The following is an 8,841-nucleotide window of genomic DNA, read 5'->3' on the forward strand; positions in this document are numbered from 1 at the left end:
AAGACTGGGAGCTTCAGGGGGCTTTGCTCCCTGGGCCCTATGCACACCCCCAAAACCCTGGCAACCCCCAACCCCTCAACAACAAAATTGGAGAAATGAATGGAAATATCATGCTACATGCATGGTATAAAATAAAACTAATTTAACCAATATCAATTATAAAGCACCTGAGAAATGCTGGTTGTATTTAAGGCAACAATTTGTCATTATTTTTCAGTTTCATTCATTTTTTTTTTTATTGCAACACAAAATAAAACATTTACAGGACATAACATAGTAAATGAGACAACAGACATTAACAAAGGGGACAAAGTGTCATTCATTAATACTGACAAGCACCACATTTTGACTATAACACCCCCCACCCTACCCCACCACATGATTTTTTTTTGCTATTTTGGAATCCCATACCTGAATTAGGCAGTGTCCAAAAATAAACACACACTCTGTTTTGAATCAGCACAACAGACATTAACAAAGGGGACAAAGTGTCATTCATTAATACTGACAAGCACCACATTTTGACTATAACACCCCCCACCCTACCCCACCACATGATTTTTTTTTGCTATTTTGGAATCCCATACCTGAATTAGGCAGTGTCCAAAAATAAACACACACTCTGTTTTGAATCAGCCTATAGTAGTTGTTGGACTGCACTTGTTTTGGTGTTAATTATATTGCTTATACATCTACATGTGTAATATACCATAGCCGTGTTACGTTTTGCTGTTGACTGCTTAATTTTATCTATGCTGCATCTGCCAAAGTGTCCCTAGCCTTTTTGATGATTGATGTTAATTTTTACTGGTGTGAGTATGTACTATTTTCTAATTGATTATAATGAGGCTTGATGTAGGAAGATGATTGGTATTCTAGTGTTTGCCCAAGCAACTGGTTTCCCTTTTATGGGAACTGAATTATGGTAATCTGCACCCAGGCCCAGTACTATGTTGTTCTGCCACTGCCAGTGGGAGTCATATTATTAAGGGGCTGGTTCAGGAATTGTTCTCATCTTCTAGTAGTGTCTAGCAATATAGATACTGTAGCTATGACCTGCCATGATTTGAAATACCTGTTTCTTAGATTTTGACCCCATCCTAAAAGAAGTGGAACTGACTGGAATCAAGTATGACACCACTAAGAAACCACTTAAAGTAAAAAAGGAGACCACTTCAAAATGTATACCCATATTTAATGTTCTAACAACAGAAACAACTTTCACTGATGGTAAGCATCTTTGAAGGTTAGTTTGGATCCCCAGGAGTGTGGATGCCATATGATTTTCCATGTTTAAAGTAATCATGTTATAGACTTTATTGACACCAGGTTAAGTCAGTCAGAATGCAACACAGTCTGCACTGAACACCTGCTCTGTCTGCTGCTGTCACTCACTACAAACTATGAAGCTTTAAGAAGGCTCACAGCTAAGGAGTTTCAAAGAATCTGTTGTTTTGACCTCAGCCCCAGCTACCCCAAACTGTTATTTTCACCTTCTTTGGGATGGCCAAAGTCCCTAAACCCCCCTGTAATTCACACCTTTGTTTTACCACCAGACCCCAGCATGACCTTTTTGATAACAGGCTGTGCTGTCAGATGTGAATGTCCTCCTTGATTTTCTTCTGGTTGTGCGCTGACTTATGCTTGATGACCACTGACCTCTCTTTGCATGTGTTCTGATGTTGTCAGTTTCTGCTGTGTAGATCCCTTGCCCTAAAATACAGCACAGGCAGTCACAATTCCCACACAATAAATCAACCTCTCCTATAGCACCTTTATCAGGGCAAAATCTCACTTTGTCCATTAGTCTGGTTTATGACCTGCAACACTAATGACTGTGCTTTATTTAAATGTTATATGTCATCTACATTGTACTTTTGTCATTTCTAAGTGACTATTTAACATGGAAACAGTATGTTGCCTTTACTCAAGAGTGAAAGAACTGCTCTTGCAGAAAAGTAATGATCACATATAATTGCACACAACAGCAGCTACAGAATTTAAAAGGAACAAATCTGCCACAGAAGTCATATCTGACTGTTTCCCAGTGATTATGTTTATAATGACCTCAGTTACTATCACCTCTAAAGGACTAGAAACAAGCAGAAAGGACTTCACTGATTCACAACTTTGGAAAAACAGAATGCTGTTAGCAGACAAATATCAAATATCCTGGTGCATTCTCAAAGGACTTTCGGGACTCAGAGTGGTGTCTTGACTCTTTCTTCTGCCACTTCACCTTCCTTCAGCTGATCTACAGTGGTAGGTTGAGGACACTGTGTTGATTTCAGCTATTAATCCATGCTGACAAAGCCTGCGGGCATGACTCCTAAGCACATAGTCATACAAATAAGAGAAAGAGCAGCCCAACCGATACACTCACATATCCTCCCACAAAATGAGAAGTACCTGCCCACTGCTCCTGTTGTCTGTGAACTGTGTTTGCTCTGGACTGGTTGAGGTGAACTGCATTGTTCAGCTAGAGATGAAGCACTGGGGAAAGAGAGGGTGAGACAGGAACTGAGTTAAAGCCATTATTCCATCACTGACTGGATTTCATGAGCTTGTAAATCTGTACAGCCAATGAAATCCAATGAATAAAAAATTGCTTTATCATAATACTAAGAAACATGTTTTAAATGTTTGAGCTCTTGTTTAAGGTAGTGTGTATGACTGTGGACGGCGAGGACTTCTAATCCTTTTAGCCTGAATTAAAATCATCATTCTAAGCAACAGCTTCTTCTGTATTTAATGTCAAAAATTATTCATACAGTGGCAAATGTTTTCTCCTGTTAGGCTCTAGTCATTTATGGATTTTGATTGTGTTACTGTAGAATTTAAATTTAGATTAGGAAAGTTTTATGGGCAGCTTTATTTCTTTAATATGCTATTTCTTATTATGCCATTTTCCAGCTGAATGATTTGAAGGGTAATTCCAGTTTTTTATACCTTGGGTCTTATTTTTATGGCAACTGAGCACAATCAGCACACTGCAACCTGAAAAACACAGGAGCAACTGAAGAAAGCACCTTCACCTACTCTGACAGCATGTACACAGTATGAAGACACATGTTGCAAATCAGTGGTGTCAGCTAGTAGGGACAAGCTGCAGTGAAAAGATTGACACTGTTCATCTTTGGCAGGTATTGGTGTGTGTGCGTGGTCTTGCTATTCTGTACTTGTGGGGTTCAAAAACCAGGTGCACACTATCTTCATGGGGACCAGCCTCAATAAACAATCACATTTTACAAAAACAAAGAGGTGTAAGGTTAGAGCAACATTCAGCTTTGATTTAAGGTTAGGGTTAGGCAAGTAATGATTATATCCCAAAAATAAATGTGAGTAACAAAAGTAAGAATGTATGTGGTTATGGTGCATGGTGCTGTGGAAATGTAAATCTTTACACACTCACATTGTGGCGACTCAATGTCCTTATGGAGACAAAAAGCAAGTCCAGTTACATTTTAGAGATGACTTGGGTTAGGCAAGTAGTTGTTATAATTAAGGTTAATGGTCATTTACAGCAACCTTATATTTTTGTTCATCTGAAACACACAATATTAAATATAAATATTTCATCAACAATGCATACATGTATCCCAATTCTGTGTAGGATAGCTTTTGAGTATATGTATAGCCTTGTAGTTATTCATTTGCTGTTTTGGTTTGTTTTGCATTAAGCACTGTGGCTGGTGCATTAGAATTATTTTTATTCTTGCTCCACTCCATCAGTGTTTACACCATGTGGGCCACTAACAGCTCTCTCTACTGTGGCCGCCCAAGCTCTACTGGACATGCGGGAGTAACAAGACAAAGACAGACATATGGGGAAAATCTACATAGGTGATAAATGCAAGGGAAATCTTGAATTGACCACATACAAGTGTAGCGCCCCTTACCCTCTTTATCATTTGGAATGTAAGGGACTGTACCAGGTTCAACAAAAGTGCCTATGAGCTTGTGTAATAAGGCCCCTCTGGTGTCACTGACCCAACGGTTTATATACTCCTTACTGTACTGCGGAGTAACAGGTGTGATGTTTCCCTAGTCTCCACTCGTTAACTATGCTAGAGTAAACTCAGACACTAGGTATAACCTGCCAACATGAAACATTTAATTTAAAAGATTAAAGAAAAAATAAAAGAAAGGAAATGCAGGATATATAGAAGTTTGACTATATCCCCAATCACAGTGGTTACCCTCTACTGTCTGTATCAAAACCCATGAAATATACAAATCCACACTTCACCTCAATTGAGTACATATAACCAACACCTTCTTCACATAACATACAATGAACAGATTAGGAACACAACTCTCTGTACTAAAAGTTACTTCACATAAATATACAGATGAACAGATTAGGAATACAACTCTCTGTACTAGAAGTTACCGTGGGCCCACACATACCATAACTCAAAGTTCACACTCCCACCTCATAGCAGGCCTGTAAGTGCGCTAGTCCTGGAACACCGACCCCACAGTCTTCTTCACTGTCTTGAAATCCGAAAAACAATATCCACAGTACCTTGGATCCGTGGTAATGCACTTTAGGAAACACTCCACCTTGTGCGTCCCAATCCTCGAACGACGTGGCCTTCCTGTCCCCAGCCTCAGGCGCCGCTGTATCTCACGGCTGAAATATCTCCTCTCCAAACCGCAGAACAGATGTCTTCTCTTACACTTAGTTCGAGTTACTGAATTAATAACTCCAACCTTCACTGTTACTCCCGTGTTCGTTTAATCCACCCGCTGTGGTCTCTCCGGTTCGTCAGTCTCTCTTTTCCTCCAGCCCGCTCTCTCCTTACCCATCATCCCCCTTGCTTAATTTTCCTAAGCTACAAGCACCCCGTTTTGGTGACGACTACACGAGCTGGATTCCATTTATATTCTGATTTAAAGCCTAAACCAGACGAACTGTAAAATAAAACCACCCACCTACGCTACCTTACATCCCCGTGGGTTACACAAGGTTTGCCGATACACACACTGCAGTACTATTACCATTACTGCCCCTCTTGTACAAGTTGGGAACCACATTAGTGCTCGTGGCATGCTATTAGGACTCATTACAGTGGTCAGACATCTCTGGGAGGTTACATATTGCAGCAGGTTTAGTGGCTTGTAAAGAAACACATATCTCTGTTATTACATGCATCCCTCATGAGCCCACAGAGAGCAGTGGGAAGAAATGAAGGAAGAAAATGATCATGGTACTACTGCAGCTGATGAGCCACTGCTGTAGGGATGCTTTCATGCATATCTCAAGCACCTTTGGGATATTTCAATATTTCAAGCATCTGCAAAACAGATGACAGGACAAGGTGGAGATAAAAAAAAAATTTAAATCAAAGACTGTAGCAAACTAGGGGAGAATCATCTCTGACATCACTCATTATATTTCAGAACATTTTAATAACTTGTATTTTGGTTCACTGCCCATTCCATCTCAGCCGCTTCCTGCTAAATTATCCCAATTTTAGGTAGAGTATTTAGAGTGTGTGGAACTTAAGACCTACAGTTGCTATCACCATCTGTGCCTCACATTATGACTCCATGCCATTTTTGTGTACTAATACAAGTGGGCTTATGGTGTTCTGTAATGAAAACCCCAAACACCTTATAGAAAGGCCACAGACACCCTCTACATCAGTATCAGATGCAAAAGGTACTTGACAGAATGTCAGTTTTTGATGCCCTGGGAATTATGACCTAATGGTAATTCTGCGACATAAAATGAGTAAAAACACATTTTGGGTACATCTTATTCTGACAAAAAGCCAAGAACAAGGACAGTTTCACTGCTTGCTTCAGGAATTAAAGCCCTACCATTGCCTGCTTTAAGATATTCACAGGACAATTTGAGTTACTAGTTCAGGGATGAGGCAGAGGAGCGATTTCAGGGAGCCGACTGAACAACGGTGTCTGTGTGTCTGATGCAATTTATGGATGATGACTATAAAATTGTGAATGTACTAATGCTTTAACATATTAATCAATATCTCTAGTAGTAAAGCATGGTGAATAATTGGCAACAGATCACCCAGGAGCACATTTTATGTTGATTTAAAAAAAAAACTAAAAATTTGTGTTTTTAGTCACTAGATTGAATAATTTAATTGGTATATTGTTCCATAGGCCTATGTACAGTGCTTAATTTGTAAATTATGAGGTCCCGGAATATCACTCAGTGATGGACCTGGTATGTCAATGTGGGGAGAGGAGCTCCCAGAATTAAAAAAGTTTCCTCAATGACCTGTGTTGGCGTAGTTTTCACTACACCAGCAGCTTAAAGGCAAAAAAAATATTTGTTGTGTATTTGTAGTGACTAATAAATCACATAATAATACATGCATTTGCAAGTGCTAGTTATAAATGTTGAGTGTGAGTGATGCTAAATACACTAGAACTGTGATGCTATGGCCACTAATCTGCTCAATCAAGCAAGTCTGACATCAAATCTGGGGCCTCATTATTCCACTACACATTAACATTATATTCAGAGTTTTACAGCAACAAATTTAAAGCACACTAGAAACTATAAAATGCAGTAACATTAAATAAACATACTCTTACCTTCATGTTATTCCATGTTTTGCTTCAGTCCATGACCTAAATATGACACTGGCCTGTACTAACCTTTTCATTAGCAGTTGTATGCTTTATAACTGGGCCCAGCTTGGCCTGTTTAGCTTCTGATTTCTGAATGTGCACCTGACCCAGTGTGATCTGCATGGGCTGGTTACATTGTGACTTCCTGTTTTTATTGTATTTAATTATCCTAATTTTAGTCTAATGTGCTGTTGAAAAAGGCTAGTTGTACCAAAAGTATTAGACCTTGGGCTAGTTATATATTATACATGTATTCAGTTTCTTTCATATGTAAATGAGGTTCCGGGTCTGTCAATATAGGGGCTGGTCACAATTTGTGCCAGATCTGGATCTGGCTTTTCCTGGCACAAATGAATCCCTGCCTATGTGCATAGGCAGAAAAACCTTGGTACCTTGCATGGCAATCTGTGCAAACCTAGTTGAACATGCTTCTGTTGCCTGCAAAAAATTGGACAATCAGCCTTGGTGTGAAAAGTATTAATAGTTTTGTCACACAGCACAATTTGTTGTTGATGTGAAAGCATTTATTCAAAAAACATAATTCACATGTGAAAAACATGAAAAATTCACCTCCACTGTGAAAAGACCTTAAGGCTATGGTATGTTTCAAGTGAACTAGATTATACTGTATGCTGTGTAGTTAGAACTTGTCTAAAGGCAAAGTTGTTTACAGCTATAGTGAATGCAATACTCGAAAAACCTCCCATCATAGCCTTCTCTTAACTGTGTACTAATTCCTGTCAGAACTCACTCCAAGCATCTCTGTAGCCTTGAGGGAATACAAATGAGAAAAATGGCACACACTTTCAGATTTCAGTCTCCTCAAAGGTGTTGCACTCACATGAAAAGTGACAGAAGTGTGAAGAATGAAATAAGAGAGTGTGAGAGATGAGCGCCTGCTTTTTCCAACATGTTGGGGATGGTGTGGGGGGGAGGAGGTTTTTGATGCTGTTAAGGTACAGTAACATTACACTTCTCTCTTTCACTTCAGTGAAGCCCTTCTGTTTCGATCTCCAGTTGGGTCCAGCAGACGCTTATTTCAGAATTCATCTTGCCTTGATTAAGTGGATGTTCACCCAGAAGATGCACTGATAGGTGGAAGTGTGTTTCATCAATATGTTTAGTACAACATTGCAATACAGCATTGTTGTCACAGACTGTTTACAGGGGGGGGTTAAATTATTCAAAGGACATTCTAATTTATATTTCTAACATATTTGTATAATGTCAACTAACTAGCTTTCTCAGCTAACGTAGCTTAGCTAACTCAGTAGGTGTTAGATACAGTACATTAGCAATTTCTTTACCTGTAAAATACAGTAAGCTATATTCTGCTATCTCTTTAGTTACCATTCAAAAGAATTACTCCCCAACATAGTTGGAGGCTATGTCATGTATTCTTTGTGGAGGCTAACCTTATCAGTGGCTCTAAGTACCACCCTGAGTTGATGGTAAAGAGAAATATCCAGTCATGGTCAAAGTGTTTATTTGTCATATGCACAGTTAGGAATCGTGTTTCCCTGTACAATGAAATTCTTACTTTGCCATCCACACGAATGCCACAAAATACAAATGAAATATAAAGTAGATAAATAAGTAACACAAATCTAAGGCACTTTCAGCAGCAAATGCAGCAATATAATAAAAATATATAACAATATAATAAGAGAATGTATGCTGCATGGGAGCAGCATGTGCAGCAGTCAACAGTCAATGTGCAATTATGCATGTGCAAATTGAGAATGTAAACAGTACAGGTCGACAGTACATGACATATTTCCTGGTAATAGACTCCTCAGCTGTTTAGGAGTCTGATGGCAGAGGGAAAGAAAGAGTTTTTCAGTCTAGTGGTCCTGCATTTCACACTTCTGAACCTCCAGCCAGAGGGTAGGGAGGTGAACAGTTCGTGCTGGGGGTGGGCAGCTTTCCTACACACCCTGCAGTGGTAAATGCTCTGCAGAGAGAGCAGTGGAGTCCTGGTGATCTTCTCCAGAGTTGAACGCACAAACACGTCCGCCTTGGTGGGCATCAGTCAGCTGTTTCATTAGCTTGGCAATGCTGTCATGCACCAATCACACGAACGTTTGCCCAAACATTGATTGTTGATTGACTGATCATTCCTTTCCATTTTTTCTCAGCACATATAACTTGCATTGTTTTTACATTTATTCTGATATGTTGGCTTTTTACATTCATTTCACTTAGGCAAAACTCCACAGAAACAGTTAG

The 8,841-nt window shown here is 39.4% G+C and overlaps 1 long non-coding RNA gene across 2 annotated transcripts; it reads right to left on the reverse strand.

Moving 5' to 3' along the window:
• Nucleotides 1-514: 514 nt before the first annotated feature.
• LOC109971042 (uncharacterized) lies at nt 515-4,524 on the reverse strand. Of its 2 annotated transcripts, none has more exons than XR_002276483.1 (3): nt 4,436-4,524; nt 2,410-2,493; nt 515-2,329 (listed from the first exon to the last, which is right to left on the reverse strand). It is a non-coding gene; the product is annotated as an uncharacterized LOC109971042 (long non-coding RNA). The 2 variants fall into 2 exon arrangements; XR_002276482.1 differs by having other exon boundaries at nt 4,411-4,494.
• Between the last annotated feature and the right edge of the window lie 4,317 nt (nt 4,525-8,841).

Source organism: Monopterus albus, unplaced genomic scaffold (assembly GCF_001952655.1).
Source record: "Monopterus albus unplaced genomic scaffold, M_albus_1.0 scaffold214.1, whole genome shotgun sequence".
NCBI lineage: Eukaryota > Metazoa > Chordata > Actinopteri > Synbranchiformes > Synbranchidae > Monopterus > Monopterus albus.